Genomic DNA, 17006 nt, shown 5'->3' with positions numbered 1-17006 from the left:
ATTGCTAATTTTGTACTACAACGGTTGCTATTTTTTATTTCCACTATTATTTCGATCATTGTATAGGAATGCCAATAGTGATGCTTTCATGGAGATGCTAATAGTGATGCTCTAGTGATGATATGAAATTTTTTTTTCTAGACTTGGAACATTGTTATAGGCCTATAAAGTTGTAATGATTTTCAGGAGACAAGGCATAAATGGGATTTGGCAAGCAAGCATGTAAAGGCATTGCAAGATTGATTGATAATGAGAGTGAATGATCACTCATAGACCTCAAATAACTCAAACCTCGAGTTTTCTTGAGTGATGGCTTGTATTTGAGCTCCATATATGGTTCTAATACACTCTCAATTGTCCTTATGTATGGATTGAATTCAATCCTAATGTACTCAACTATCTCAATCATTTGTATGTCTGTTAAATGTTGTGTTGATGTGATTAAACACCTAGATGGTATCGTGAAATGTGATCATAGGTGACCTAATTTTCATGTGTTATAGACCGAATTTTAATGTGTTATACCTAATGACTAAGTGAGATGGCATCCCAACCAATGAAATTTATGTTATGCGTATGGGTAGTGCAATAGTTGATTGGACTTACCCTAAAGACTTGATGGCTTTCTTTATGAGGGTTAGCATTTTGAACTACCTTGCATGTGATGCACGAGGTTATAGGATGCATAGTGAGATGAGAAGCTATTGGTTAAAATTTGTTTTTGCTATGCCTAAGTAAAATGGTATTATGCTATGGCTAGATTGTTAGAAGAGAGAGAGACAGAGAGAAGGGTTGGAGCAACTAAAAAGAGTCGTATGCTTTCACTCTCAGTTTTATTTATATTTCATAATCCATATAACTAAGTTGAATACAACACTCTAAGATCTAAGGTTTTTAAGACCATTCACACTAAGCACATGCCGAATTATTTAATGTATGCATGTGGTACAACTGGACAAACTAAGTGTTGGGTACACACAACCTAAAGATAGTAAAGCTGAGCTTAAAGTCTCAACACTCCCCCTTAAGCTCAAGAAAACATTTGTACACCAAACAAATATCTAAAAAAATTGAACTTATCTTTAGCAAAAGACTTGGTAAAGATATATGCAACCTGCTCATCCGTCTTCATATGCATAAGGTCTACTTTCCCTGCAAGAACCATCTCTATGATAAAATGGTAGTGTACCTCAATGTGTTTAGTCTTAGCATGCTACACTGGATTTGTTGCCAGTAGTACACTACTAAGATTGTCACATAACAAGTTCACTAGAGCATCCACGTGTATGTCCAAATCAGCCATAAACTTGAGTAGCCATGCAATCTCACATGTTGTCAATGCAGCACCCCTGTACTCTGCCTCAATGCTAGACAATTAAACTGTTGGCTGCTTCTTGCTGCTCTAGCTAATCATTTCACTTCCAAATCCAAAGGCGTAACCACTTGTAGATCTGCATTCATATGAGCATCCTGCCCAATCCACATTTGTGTATCCAATGAGTTTCACGACCTTATCCTTCTCATAGAACAACCCATGATCTAGAGTGGACTTTACATACTGCATAATCTGTCTAACAGCATCTGGGTGTGGCTTTCTAGGTTTTTGCATCGAGTGACTTATTAGCCCAACTGCATGACTCAAATCAGGCCTTGTGATGGTTAAGTAGATCAAGCTTCCAACCATCTACATGTACATAGTCACATTATCAATTTCAGCTCCTATGCAAATGTCCAACTTGACTTTTTGATCAAGAGGTGTATCAAGTGCTTTCCATTCAGCCATGCCATATTTCTTCAGCTTTTCCATGGCATAGTCTCTACATCAACCAACCATAAAGAATTTTTAGCCTTGACACCTCAATATACCCAAGAAATACTTTAGTTCACCTAAGTCTTTCTTGCCAAATTTAGATTTTAGCATCTGCATAATATGTTGTATCCCAAAGTCATCATCACCTGTGACTATCAAATCATCAAATAGATAACCAACACTTCCAAAACTTTGTCTGTCCTTTTCGTAAACAAACTATGATCAGCCCTGCCACCAACAGTAAATCCCAAACTCTACAAGTAAATACTAATCCTTTCATGTCAGGCTCTCGAAGTCTGCTCCAACCCATACAATGCTTTTTCAGTTTGCATCTATAAGTAACTACTAATCCTTTCATGTCAGGCTCTTGAAGCCTGCTCCAACCCATACAATGCTTTTTTCAGTTTGCATACATAATGATGAAAATCAAGGTGTATATACCCTTCAAGTTGATTCATATAAACATTTTCTTCCAAGTCACCATTGAGGAAAGCATTTTTCATGTCCATCTGCTGCAATTTCTAGCCTTTAGCAGCAGGGAATGCGATCACTGTTCGTATGGTTGCCATCTTGGCAATAGGACTGAATGTTTCCTCATAGAGTAACCCATAGTAGTGAGAGTACATCCTTTAGCAACCAGCTTGGCTTTATACCTCTCTACACTGCCATCCAACTTACATTTAATTTTGTAGACCCATTTAGAGCCAATGGTCTTCTTTCCTTCTAGCAGTGGCACAAGATTCCAAGTATTATTTTCAGCCAAAGCATCTATCTCCTCATCCATAGCTATGCACCAATTTTTGTCCATCACTTCTTCAACAAATGTAGCTGGCTCTTTGACCTTTGTCACCTTTGTCATATAAGCAAAATGCTTTGTAGAAAAAATATTCTAAGTTAGCCTATATCCATAGGGTACCTGACTCTCTATGAGCATCTAACCTGTGGTGCATTGCTCGATTCCCCTCTCTCATGAGACGGAATGTACATGTTCTGCCTAGTACAAGGTGTATAAGCTATCGAAATACCAAGCTCGTTGTCTAGACTGTCAGCAGGCTGAGTCATAAACTAAAGTCATCTTGCCGCCACGTGTCATCACACCAGATGTATCATCAATGACTTTCTTTTCCTTTGTTGTCGAGCACATCATATCTCCCCCTCACTAACATAGTGGTGTCAGTGGACGGTGACCTAGAGTTTCTCAATCTCCCTATCCACGGAGATACCGTCGTACCACTAGGGCTTGCCATTGCAGTACTTTGCTGAGAATCAACTGTAGATACATGTGTAGAAGGCATATCCGATGGCACTATAGCCGGTGATGCATATCAAGAGGCCATCTCATCAAACATGACATCTCTGCTCACTAATGTGTCTAGAGTAGAGGGATCATAACATTTGTATGCCTTCTTCTCCTACAAATATCCAATAAAGACACACTTATGTGCTTTCTGATCCAACTTCTTCCTCTTCTCATCAGGGATATGCACATAAGCAAGACAACCAAATACTTTCATGTGACTAACATCAGGCTTTGGCCATACAATTTCTAAAATGGTATCATCTCATGAATGCCTACAGTGGTAGTCCTATTCAAGATATACATGGCTATCATAACAGCTTCAACCCAATAATAGAGCAGCATACTCTTCTCATTCATCATTGCTCGAGTAGCTTCCATCAATACCTTTTTCTTCGGTTTAGCTACCCCATTTTTTTGTGGAGTGTAGCTGCATGTAAGTTGCCTACGTATGCCATTTTCAACTAAAAATTTGTCAAATGCATTTGACACATACTCCCCACCACTGTCAAATCTCAAGCTAGAGATGTAACAATCAAGTTTCTTTTAAACTTGCTTTTTAAACTACTGAAAAACAACAAATACCTTATCCTTTGTTTTTAGTATATAAACCCAAGTATAGCGACTGAAGTCATCAATGAATGTCACATAGTACCTGGAGCCTCCCATAGATGCATTATGGGCTCCCTCCCCACACATCAGAGTGAATTAACTACAATGGTCATGTACTATTTCTTACATGTTTGACAAATGGAAACCTTGACTATTTACCAAACTGACAAGCATCACAAACATGACCAATATCTGTATACTGAAACTTGGGTAAACCTGTCACAAGGTGTTTCTTTTGCATCATTTGCAGCCGTCGCTGAAGATTAACATGTCCCACTCTCTTATGCCATATTTCCAACACTACAAGGATATAGGGGAATAGTGACGGCCATTTTCGACGCAAATAAGCGGTATAGCTATTTGTGTCACAAAGAGTCCTTGCTATTTGCGACGATACCCAAACAAAAAAAAACGGGCCGAAACTCGAGCACGGCACTTTGCACAAATGAGCGAAAGAGAGAGTGAACTACATCATGTATTTGAGAGGGAAAGGGACAGAAAGAGAGAAAGAGAGAGAAGGAGAGCTTCTCACTGCTATCCTGGGTTGCGAAGAGGAGCTACCGAATCCATCCTCGGGCCTTTGCGGTGAGTGTATTGCTCCCTCTTGGTTTGTTCTTGTTTTTTCTTCTTTTTTTGTTTGTTTTCTTTAAGAATGATGTGTATTAAGGGAGAAAGAGAGGAAATGAGAGAGGGAGAGGAAAATAGAAAAAGAAAGAGAGAACGAGAGAGAGAGAGGGAATAAACATGAAACATAATAAAGAAAGAGAGAGAGAGAGAGAGGGGGAGGAGAGAGGAGAAGGAATGGATGAAAAGCAGGGTAAGATCTTGTTCTTTAATTTCTTCTTTTCTTGTTTGTAGTTGTAGTAGTAGTAGTAGTAGTAGAGAGAAAGAGATGTTTTGTTAAAGGTGCACCTTGGGTGTGTTCGACACTTTAGGAAGGTGAGTAGTAGTGGTAGTGGTAGTGGTAGTGGTAGAGAGAGAGAGAGAGAGAGAGAGAGAGAGAGGAAGAGGTTTTATTAAAGGTGCACCTTGGGTGTGTTTGACTCTTTGGGAAGGCGAGTACTAATAGTAGTAATATGTGTTCGACACTTCGGGAAGGCGAGTATTGAGAATCATGTTTCTAACAGTTGTATTTTGTTTTCTTTGTAGCACTCCATTACAAACTTTGATCCCACCGGCCTAGAGAGTCGACATGTAGAGAGACACGGTCTTACTGCATTGATCAGCCGATTGTATGCACGTGGCGGCCCAGTAAGTCACTCTCCTTTCTTGTCCCCGTAGTTACTAATTTTAATTAAAATGCATTATTGTATGGTGGATTCATGTGTAGTTGTTTCTTGTTTTGCAGAGTTCATTCAATGCTCCTTTGCGATGAGATGAGCTTTCGGATGTGAGGATCTATAGCTCACCCTTGGATCCGTGGAGTGCACATCCTCTTCTTTCTTGATCATGTGATTTATGTAGGTATTTTCTATGCACTATGTTATTATCATCCTTTGTATCTTGCCATGATTCTATCGTCGCTTTCATTATGTGATCTTGTATTTATTTTATGTATCACTCTTATGGATTCAAGTACACTTTGCCTTCATTTTGACGAGCATTGTATACTTTACTGTAACTCTTTTGTATGGCCCAAATAAAGTACATAGTGCTATTTGTTGCTTTGCCACAAATTTTTGTTTTCTCTGTAACCATCGCTATTAGCGTCACAAATTTATTGCACGCATCGCTATTGGCATCGCAGTTCTCATCACAAACCGTTGCTATTTGCATCGCTATCCATGTCACATTTTTTATGCTAATAGTGACACCCATAGTGACACTTATAGCAACGGTTCTATGGTATTGCTAATACCAATGTTTTTAGCGATGACGGGGGCAATTTTTCTAATGAACATTTTCATCACTTTGAGTGTTGGTATGAGACTTATATCTTGTAGTGCAAGTCTTAACTGTGCCAAAGCCATGGGCAAATATTGCTGATTTGAGATGTGGAAAAATGGCATTTGGAGTAAACATCCTACCATTCCTATGACCATGAGTAATCAATTTGCAACCATTACCAAACTCCTCAATAAATCATCTGTGCTTATTAAATCGGACTTGCAAATTCTGCTCAGTCATCTGATCGACATACAATAGACTTTTAGTAATTGATGGGACATGCAATACATCATGTAAGTTCTTCTTTCTGCCATCATGGATTATCAAAGGTACTTTGCCTTTATGTTCTCTATGTTGCGTGTCATCCCCTGTGCATACATAGCCATTCTTCTCAGACACCATATCTGTAAACAAGGCACCATGAGGAGTCATATGATTTGATGCCCCCCAGCAATGTACCAAACTGCATTCTCATAAGACTTCTCAGTAGGCCTGTCTTTCACATACGTCATGGCAAACAATCTATCCCCAAATGCATGTTCTGCCTGACTGGACATTGCATAATGTCCATGTTTTTTGCCTCTTTGATTACCTTGCTTCTTCTAGCAGTACTTGGCGATAAGACCATACTTTCCATAATAGTGATAATCCTTATCCTTATTAGGATTGTCAGATGAACATTGCTACTGTCAAGAGCCTTTGCCTCTAGGGCTAGATCCCTTGCCTCTGAAATTTCCACCTCCTCGTGCATTTGAACCCTGCCAGTTATTATGATCATAGGATACATTTTGTTGGCCTCCTCTGCAAGAACCATAACCTCTACCATGGCTATCACGGCTATGTTTATTTGAATAAAATACATAATCATTGTTCTTAGAGCTACTAGAACCTCACTACAAGATATAGGCCTTATATCGATGTTAAAAGCGACCAAAATGTTCATAAAGAAATTTACCCCGTTGTCGCAAAAAACGTCGTTATTGCCGACACCATAAAATAGTCGGTATCAGTGTGTTATTTGTGTCGGTATCAACATCACATTTTCGTTATCATCATCTCTATTTGCATCGGTATTAGTGTTGCATTTTCATTATTAGCATTATTATTTGCGTCGGTATGCAACACTGATACCGACGCAAATAGCGACCATGATAACAATGCTTTGCGATGCTAATAGCGACGCATGCAGTAAATTGGCGATGCTAATAGCGATGGTAACAGGGAAAAGAAAAATTTTGTGGTATATAGCACTATGTGCTTTATTTAGGACATACAAAATAGTTTCAGTAATGTGTACAATGCTCGTGTAAATAAATGAAAAGTGTACTTATATTATAACATTGATACACAAAATAAATACATGATTACATAATGAAAGCAGCTGGTACAATCATGGCAAGATACTACTACTACTACATAGAAAATGTCTACACAGATCATGTGACCAAAAAAGAAGGATATGTAAGCTTCAGGGATTCAAGGGCGAGCTATAGATCCTCACCATCCGAAACCTTGTCCCACCGCAAAGGAGCATCAAACGGACTATGCAAAAAAAGAAACAACTACACATCAGTTTGCCATACAATAATACATTCTAATTAAATATAGTAACGACGGACAAGAAAGATGAGTGACTGACAGGGCTGCCGTGTGCATACAATCGGTCGATCAATGCAGTGAGACTGTGCCTCTCTGCATATCAAGTCTCAAGGTCGGTGGGATCACGATTTGTAATGGAGTCTGCAAAGAAAACAAAATACAACTGTTAGAAACACGGTTGCCAATACAAAGGATATTGCAAAAAAATAAGCAAGGAAAACAAAAGAAAAACTTACAAATTCCACCAGATATGTCATGTGGCCGCCACTCCCAAGATGATGGACCACTCCATCCTCTAGTCGTGCTCTTGCCACCTCGCGCTGTTGTCTCTAACGTCCTGGAGAATCTGTAGCCTCCTCCCTGAGTTGGCGCCAATTGTCTGCGTCTAGCCACTCGGGCTTTGAAGTCCCACTCTTGAGTGCCTTGTGTGCATCCGATCGTCTATGTGACATGTATGCACGCATGCACTCCATCATCCAGCCCGTAGAAAACCTATCTGCTGTGGTTGGTACTGGAAACTCCTCATGCAAGGATGCTACTATGTAGTCCTTGCTCCCCTCCGGTATGTTTTTCCAATGATTCGAAAAAGTTAGAAAAAGCTTCTAGATTAGAATGGCATGCATGAAAAAGCTAGTGGCTTTTCCAGCCATTTAGGGGATTTTCACAAGAAAGACAGATTGACGAAATCCCACGCGTTGCGATCGTTGTAAACAGGCCGAAAATTGCAGATTGAACTGAAAGAAGAAGAAGGAGTGATCTTGGAGATCTGTGATTAGGTGTCTTGGAGTTTTTCTCCCCTTTTGGAGCCAACAGAGCCATCAGATTTGGGTTCCGAGCAGCAGAGAAGGAGCTGTAATTTTTATGCACGTTTTATTCTACGAAGAAGCTCCAGGAGATCTAATGCCTAGAGATTGCTTCTGAGTAGTGCAAAGATTCCAGGTTCTTTCAATACATATTGATTCAATTCATTGTGATTTGTTTTTGAAGTGTTTACCACTTGGATATTCTCTATCTTCTCTTCCATCTCCTATCTCTATGTAATATTTCCACACAAAATATTAGAGAACTTTGATCACTACACGCCTCATGCAAAAGATGTGCTAAGGCATCTCTTGCAACGAAATAATGTTAGCGGAAAAGTCCTTAGCCCGCAAACCCCAACCACATTGTGCAAATAAGGCTGAGGCTAAAAGATTGCAAGGCCGCACGAGAACACTCTCTATGGGAAAGGTAAATGGATAATGTGTAATTTTGGTGCAAATTTTTTTATTAATTACCCCCTCCCCTCAGCCGGTGCATGGCAGGGGGAGAGGGAGTGTGAGAGGAATGGCGTGGTGTGGAGATGCATGAGGGAGGGGAGGCATGCAAGCCATCCACATGGGAGGCTATCTCCCCTCCCCTCTACCTATAAGACCTCCCCCCTGGAGCTTGGGAGGGAGGCACAAAGAGAGAGCAGATAGTAGCGGTGCTACTCCAGGTCGCCGCCTCCATGCCATACAGTCCACGTGCTATCGTCGGTTGACCGTTGCAGCCGCCTACCCACCCCATCGTCATCATCATCACAATTACCATCATCTTTATCCTTATCCTCATCATCATCTTACCTTCTCTCTCCACGCCACGTTACTGTAACAGAGGACAAGAAGCTTCTTAAGATAAGGCCTACATAAGCCTTGTGCACACGGCCTTTTCCCCTGGTTTCCTAAAATCCACGTCCTGTAAAAGGGCATTCCTGCGCGAGGGGGGAAGTAGGCAGGTTTTTGAGGCTGAGTTGCCAAAGCTTGGAGGGAGTTCGGAAATCCCATAAAGGTGAGGACAAATCGCAGAGTCCAAGTCCACTACATCAACGATGGCTCCAAAGCCAAAGATGCAAGGTGCACACGCGGGAGCCTCCAACCCAAGTTTACACATGGACATCACATCAACTCCTCATGCCCAGGTTCTTAAAAGAATAATTCCGCATTAAAGCAATGCATTAGGCATGTTTAATTTGCATGGGAAGAATGCAGTTACGCATGTCTCTAATTCATGTAGTCAAGTTAAAATACATTTGGGAAATTTATCTCCTTGAATGATTTACAAGAGTTATTGCATGTCTTGCATTTGGGTTGCTTGCATTTCCAAGTTGCAAATCCTAAGCGCATATTGTGTAGGTTTAAAAAGAAGGAATTGTTTAAGTGCATCCTTGATTGACCGCGAAAAAGAAAAGCACATAAGGCATTTAGGTAGTAATTTTCTACTTGTGGATTCGTATGAGAAAATCGTTGTCGATGTTCCAAGTAGTTGCATTGCATGGAAATGAAACCATGAACTTGCCTATTGCATGCAAAGATGCTTGCATTTTAAGATGGATTAAGTGTCATAGAACGGATTAAGTCAACATTAGTTTTACGACATTCATCATGCATGAACTTCATTTATCGAAGTTGTATCTAGAAAAGGTTGCATGTCATATTAAAGCCTGAAATTCAATTGCATTAAATGCAAGGTTGTAGGCAAAGCTCTTGATGTAAATCTATGTAGGTTTTATGCAAATTATGCCCCAAATTGTCAATCATCATGATTTTCGCAAGGAAAAGAAATGGTCATTGCAAACCTCACAGTTGCATAGAAGTAAAAGTCTATGATTCGCATACTTGCATGGAATGTTGCATCTTGAATCTATTTATTTGCATCTCTTAGGAAAAGTATTTGCATCTCTTCTAAGCAAAGATCACTCTTGTCACAAGACAATTAGATCGTTTTAGGTAGATCACTTGTAAGGGAACAACTCTCAAGGGATTCGTAAAAGGATAACTAGTTTCAAAGTGCTAGGTAGGGTTTAGCACATTAAAAATTCTGCCTAGTATCACACTTACGACACTAAGTCAAGACTTTCAAACCCAAAGGTTCCTACCCACATTCATGGAATGTTTGGGTTAATGGGACGCCCATACAATAACGATCTAGGGTTTTTACCCTAAGGATCAAATGACCTAAGATTGAGTTTAGAAACCCTAGGGCCAAGCGTTGTGACCTAGTAAGGTTAGGGTTGGGTTGGATCAAGAGGACTCCCAAACTCTACATCTTGACCAAACGTATTTCTTGACCAAGAAACGCCGTTTGATGGGAGAAATGATCCCACGAGTTAGGTGCGACACTTGTGCAACAAGTTGCAACGTCGCATGGCTTTGTGATAGATTTGCTACTCCTTGGAACAAGGTTGGCAGGTTCGAAGTACAAGCTTAAATTGCAAGAGGATGAGTAGTCATCCTGCTACTGAGGTGCCAAGCTAGGGTAACAAACAATTGACAAACCAAGTTAGGGCGACGAGGTCGCCAGGATTTATTGTCTTAACTTAAGGAACCTAAGGTGTTTGCTAATTTGGGTTAATAGGGTATAAACCCTAACTCAAGGATAAAAGGGTAAAACAAGCTATAAAACCCTAGAGGGATCTTGCCAAGTCGAAATTGATCCCAGACCAAATGCTGGATGCATTCGGAGAGATGGATTCACACCTTAGCAGTTGGCCAAACAAACAACCACTGCATTGATTGTGTTTGTACAATTTAGGAGCACTGTTTGTATTGCTTTTCTCAAAGAACTAAAGATGGAAAAATAATTAATGCTTCAAGTTGAAGGCCTGAAGGGAGAGGTAGCATCAGTTATCCCCCCGACTCTTTGCCTGACCCTATCCAAGGGGGTTGTTAGCCGCACCGGGTACGTGGACTGAGCCCGCCGCGAGAGGTCTCTCTGTTGGGCGCTACTTGGAGCAGGAGGACGCTTAGGTGCCAGGGGGGCTCTCCACAAGAGGCCGATGTGACTTGGGATTGGATCTCGAGGCCCCCATACTAGTCTATGGGTGGAGACTTGGATTAGTAATCCCTGAGGATTGTTGGATTGCCTTCGGGCGGATTATGGATTGCCTTTGGGCAGATTATGGATAGCCTACGGGCTGGATTATATGATGTATTCCAAAGACTGATAAATAAGATCAATTGTTGAAAAGGAACTTGTTTGACATTGTTTTTCTATGTCAGTGCTTAAATTACGTGAAGGAACCGGTGACTAATTGGATAATTAAGGAAGTTGTTTTATGCGTGTCCAACTAAATGTGGTAGGTAATTAGACAACTAAAGCAACCCTGAGGAAAGTGTGGTGGATGTGGCCATGGGTCCATCCTACAGATGGGTGGTCTCGGTTGGCCAGGAACTTTTCTTGAAGGAATTTGACAGCAAGGAACGATGACCTAGAATCTAAGATACTAGAGTCTCGATTTATACTGTTTTAGGGGAACGGAATGGAACTATGCCTTACGGGCAGAGAGGTCAAGCTTTGCATCCCTCTTGTTTCCCATTCTCCTTGAACCAAGTGCAGCATGAATCTGCTTCGACCCTGACGTTTCTGCGTAAAGTAGTTTGCGTGGGGTTTGATGCTAGGTACCATTCTAGGAACTTGACCATTTAGGAAAACCCTGATTCAGGTCGGTCCTAAGTGGGAACAGCCGGAATGCTTCTGCTTCATGGGGCAGACTCGAGAATACCTAGATCGCAAACCCCGTGACATTCCATGGGAGTACCGGGCGACGTTTTCTGGACTCTCTTCCTGATGGGCTGCTAAGACATGTCCTAGGAGTGAACAGGTGGACATGTTACGCTCTACTTCCTTCTACTTCTGATCCCCAGTGGATTCGACCTTTCGACAAAAGCCCCTCCAACATTGGTGAACCCGACGTGAAAGGTCATCATAGAAGAAGGAAAGATATGATGGGAGAACCTTCGAATACAATCTCTAGTGATGTTTTGCAAAAAATGGTGCAAAATATGAATATGCTTATGTAGGTACAACAACAACAGGTGATGCAAGCTTCAACTCTTAAACAGAAAGTGTTGTGATGAATGCTTTGCAAGCAATTGAGCGTGAGGTGAAGTTATTCAATGGCAGGAATGTATCTGCATATGTACATACCTATGCTCAGAAGATGGAATTCTTTGGAGTGGCTCAATCTGCATGGAGCTGGTATTTTGTACGTGTTACTGTTCATGAATTGAAAGCACGGATTAGTGAATTATACTTGCAAGATCCTGACTGCGTAGCCTTCAAGAAGACACTCAGGGAAGAATTTTATATTGAGGATACCAGTTTGATTACGCGCAAGACTTTTCAGGAGTGGGTTATACAACCCAATAAGGATCTTGTGGTTATAGAATTGTTAAGAGAATTTGAAAGTTGATTTGAGCAATCTCGTAGAACAGCAAGCTCTTGCAAGTCAGAAAATTGAATTGTTTCTATAGGTGGCTGATCCTGAGTTTCAAGAGAAGTTTGATGATTTGCTGGAGGATCAGACTACAAAGACATGATTGAAAACAGAGTGGAGACATGTCAAGGAAGCTGTTACTGTGCTTGTGAAGAAGCATAGAAGAAGAGAAAGATTGCATGTCTCTAGCTTGCCTACTGTTATGGGAAAAACAGTTGAAGTATCTAGTAAGCCACCCGCTTCTATGGCTAACCCTATGGCTATACCTGTTGTTGTTCCTTTTGTTAGGGAATATGTCTTGGATGAATTGGTCAAAGGGATGCGGGATCTTCAATTGAAGGTTGCAAAATTGGATGAAAAAGGACAAGAGGAAAGGGGATGGGTAGCAGCCCCTAAACTTGGAAAAAGATGTATGTGGTGTGACAGTTTACAACATGAGAGAAAGGATTGTGCTGCCTATTAGGAGGCCTTGGCACGACAGCTCATCTTTTGGAAAGATGGCAAGATCCATGCACAAGAAATGGGATTTCCTCTTGCTTTGAATTTTGGAAATGGAGGTATGCAAAAGTTGTTGGAAGACTTGGCTGTCAGAAATGCTTATGCGGTGGTACATGCTTCTACTTTTGGACTACAGTTGGATAGAATGCATGGCCAAGTGATGGTTGGTCCAAAGGCTAAAATATGGACACATGCTTTACATGCAGCTGAAAAGAGACAGGTCACTAATAGTGAAATGTCTCATGCAGGGCAAGACATTCGTGGCATAACTAGTTGGGAATCACTGGTAGATGCATATTCAGTGTATGCATATTTAGCAAAGGTACAAAACACGGATGTACTTGTGGAAGAAAAATGAAAAAGAGATGAAAATATTGCAGGGACATCTAAAAGAATGACAAGAAGTGTGGATCAGCCTAAAGCTGCAAATCAGCCACCTCCTGAGCATGCTATGGAAGAGGTTAGTCAAGAACAAAAACAAGATAACAAACAAGAGGGCAAAAAGAAGGGCAAGCAACCAGGATATAAGTTGCAATCTGACATTGAGACAACCACAGATCTTAAGAAAGTTCTTGAATAACGGATCTTAAACAGTCAGGTGGAATTTACATTGGGAGAGGTGCTTCGCATTGCCAAGCAATAATTTCATGATGAGATCATAGACATAATTAAAAGGAAGCGTCAGTTTCTTGGTGATACCACTAGTGCATTGCTGCAATTTAAAGAGGAAACTAGTTTGTTGGGTATTCGGTTGAATATGAGCATGAAGTAACTACAGGATTGTCTATGCAGGATGCTACTAATCAATGGACAGCATGTGGAAAAGAGAAGAAAATCGCTGAAAATGCATTGTCTTGTAGCAATATGCATGGTGGAGTAAGGCAAATGTAACAATATGGAGAAAAGACTCTAGGATTTATTCCTCGAAGTCATTACACAAGAAATCATTGGGCTAGAGCTACCACTGAAACGGTAGTGAAAATAGGGGAGCATGAAACTCATTGTGTTGGTTTATTTGACCATGGGTTTGAGATAAATGTCATTGAGCGTGGATTATATGAAAATGGTGCATGGCCTGTAGACACTAATCATGGTTGGCGAATGAGGGCTACAAATAATTTAGGGGAGCTCTATGATACATGTCCTAATGTAAAAGTGACGATTGGTGATGTACAGGAAGAGCAACACTTCTTTGTGCAAGATAATTCCTCATATGTAGTGATTTTGGGAAAACGGTGCTTGATGATGGTTTTGCTTATGCAAGAGTCAGAAGCTAGGATGGGAGAAAAGCAGTCCAACTTCTTATTATTTATGTTAATCATCCTATAAATCGTGATACATTTCGAGAGTCTCCTTTGGTTCCAAATGCAAGGGAATTCAAAGACCTGGATTTTCATTAAGCACTGTTGTAATGTGGGGCTACAGTAGTGCTATTCAGTGGGTGTACTTGCCTCTTGATGAAATGATGCATGTATTTACTATTTGTAATTCTCAGTTTACAGCAAACAATTTATGTTGGTTTAAGCCTATGGAAGCTATGTGTAGGGCTGAACGCATATCTATGAAATGGGCTACTAAGAAACTGAGAGCATTGGGGTTGTTAGCTGAAAATGATGGCATTTCAGGCATCGTTTATGGGCTGAATATTACTGACATTATGGTTGAAATTTCAGCAACTATACATGCAGAAAATGAGACTGAAAATAGAGTGTTGTCAGTATGTTCTTTGGATATGCATGTTGTTATAGCATTGTTTTCTCAGCAGAAAGGATTATAATGGACTAAAGCACCTGTGGAGACAAAGTACAAGACAGTTGACAAAAAGGTGTAACTAATTGCTCTGCCACTTCCACCAGAGAGTGACGGTATGGATGAAAAAGTGTCAAGGCAGCCAAGCTTACAGGTTCCTAAAGATATAGCTCATCAGTTTACATTTGAAACATTACAGGAATTGAAAGTTGGTGCAGAAGGGTTTCTTTTGCTTGCTGAGAGAGACTGTTTTATGCAGATGTTGGCTAGACATGAGAAGGCATTTGCATTTCAACTAAGTGAAATAGGTTGTATGGATCCTAATGTTGTCTCTCCTATGGTTATATTTAATGTGCCACATGTACCATGGAACTTGAGGCCTATTCCAGTGCCTAAAGCTTACTTGCCAAAGCTGATGGATTTGCTAAATGAAAAGATTCGCATGAAGATCTTGGAGCCTTCTTCAACCTCGTACTCAAATCGCTGGTTTATTGTGCCCAAAAAGAATGGGGCTTTGAGATTTATTCAAGACATGCAACCGGTCAATAAAGTGACCATAAGAAATGTGGGTGCAGGTCCTGTGGTTGATGAATTTACAGAGGATTTTGCAGGCAGAGCGATCTATTCTTTGGGTGATCTTTACTTGGGTTAGGATCAGTTTTAGCATGCAATTTAAAGTAGGGATATCACAACCATGAAGACTCCTTTGGGGTTAGTAAGGATGTGTACTCTCCCACACAGTGCAACAAACTCAGTGGCACAAATGACAAATGCTATGAATAGGGTACTCATGGATTTCATACCACAATTGACTATGCCCTTCTTAAATGACGTTCCAATCAAAGGATGTATAGTGGATGAAAAGAATGAAGAGATGGATGCTCATGGATACAGACAATTTGTTGCAGACCATATTGTGGATTGTGAGAGGATTTTGACACGTCTAGAAGAGGTGCATTTAACTCTTTCTAGACAAAAGTTTGTCTTTGGAGTTGAAGAGGTTTTGATTGTTGGGAATATGTGTGGACCTTATGGGCGAAGGCCATCACCAGCAAAAATAGATGGGATTGATAGAATGCAAGATGTATGCACGAATGTATCAGAGGTGCGTAGATTCTTGGGTGCATGTGTGTTCTATTTGATATGGATTCCTCACTTTGCACATGTAGCCGATGCTCTTTATCAGCTTCTAAGGAAATGTCAAAAATTTCATTGGGAAAGGAAGCATTAGAAAGCAATGAAGAAATTGAAGCAACTCTTAAAATCTACTCCTATGTTGAGAAAGGCTCACTATTCACATGGAAAGCCTATCATTATTACTGTTGATACAAGCCCAATCGGGATTGGATGGGCAATTGGGCAAGATGATGAGGAAGGGCAAAGATATGCAATATGATTTGGTGCAAAAGTATTGACTAAACGATATAGAAGATATCCACATGTAAAAAGAGAATTATGGGGAATTATGATAGCCCTTAAATGTGATAAGGAGTATTTTATGGGTGCTCATGTAGTCATTGAAACTGATTGTTTGCCGGTATTGGGCATGATTACTAGTTGTGCTACCCCAGACATTGCTATGCTCTAGTGGATTGCATACATCAAATCTTTGAACCCTGAATTTCAGCATATTGTAGAAAGAGTTAACCCAACGGTCGGGCATACATGTTATCTCGTGCACTCTATGAGATTGAAGATGGGATGATGGATGAGGAGGAAGAAGATGACTTTCTTATGGCTGAAAATGATGTTGCTAGAGTGAATTTAGCAATGCAAGGTGTTGCTACAGCATTAACAGAAGCTTGGACAACAAAGAGAAGACACTTTAGATGTTTTCTGTCTTGTGTAGAAGTGTTTCTGGAAGACAAATATGCAGGAGAGTGGCTGAGAATTGGTCAATATCTCAATACATTAACAAAGAGAGATGAATGGTCAAATGAGGAGTTTAAGAAGATCAAGAGGAAAGCCTATGGATTTTTCTTAAAAGATGGATACTTATGGAAACATGCTGAAAAGAAACAGGGTATGCCATTGCAAGTTTTGGGTGATAGAGCTTCACAAGTAACTGTTATGCAAGAATTTCATGAAAGCTTATGGGCTGGTCATAGAGGTATTTGGGGTACTTTTACAAAGATCAAAGAAAGATATTGGTGGTAGGGTATGTATAAGGATGTTGCTCACTTTGTGGAAACATGTACGACATCTCAAATGTATTCAACTGTGAGACATCGGGATGGATTCCAACCCACATATCCATTATCTCTTCATTTTAAGTGGGTGGTGGATTTGGTCACAATGCCTAAAGGTCTTTGGCAAAT

Source organism: Lygodium microphyllum, chromosome 6 (genome assembly GCF_053477565.2).
Source record: "Lygodium microphyllum isolate KBCC chromosome 6, Lygodium_microphyllum_v1.1.10, whole genome shotgun sequence".
NCBI classification, from domain to species: domain Eukaryota; kingdom Viridiplantae; phylum Streptophyta; class Polypodiopsida; order Schizaeales; family Lygodiaceae; genus Lygodium; species Lygodium microphyllum.
Note: the sequence above shows the minus strand (reverse complement) of the source record.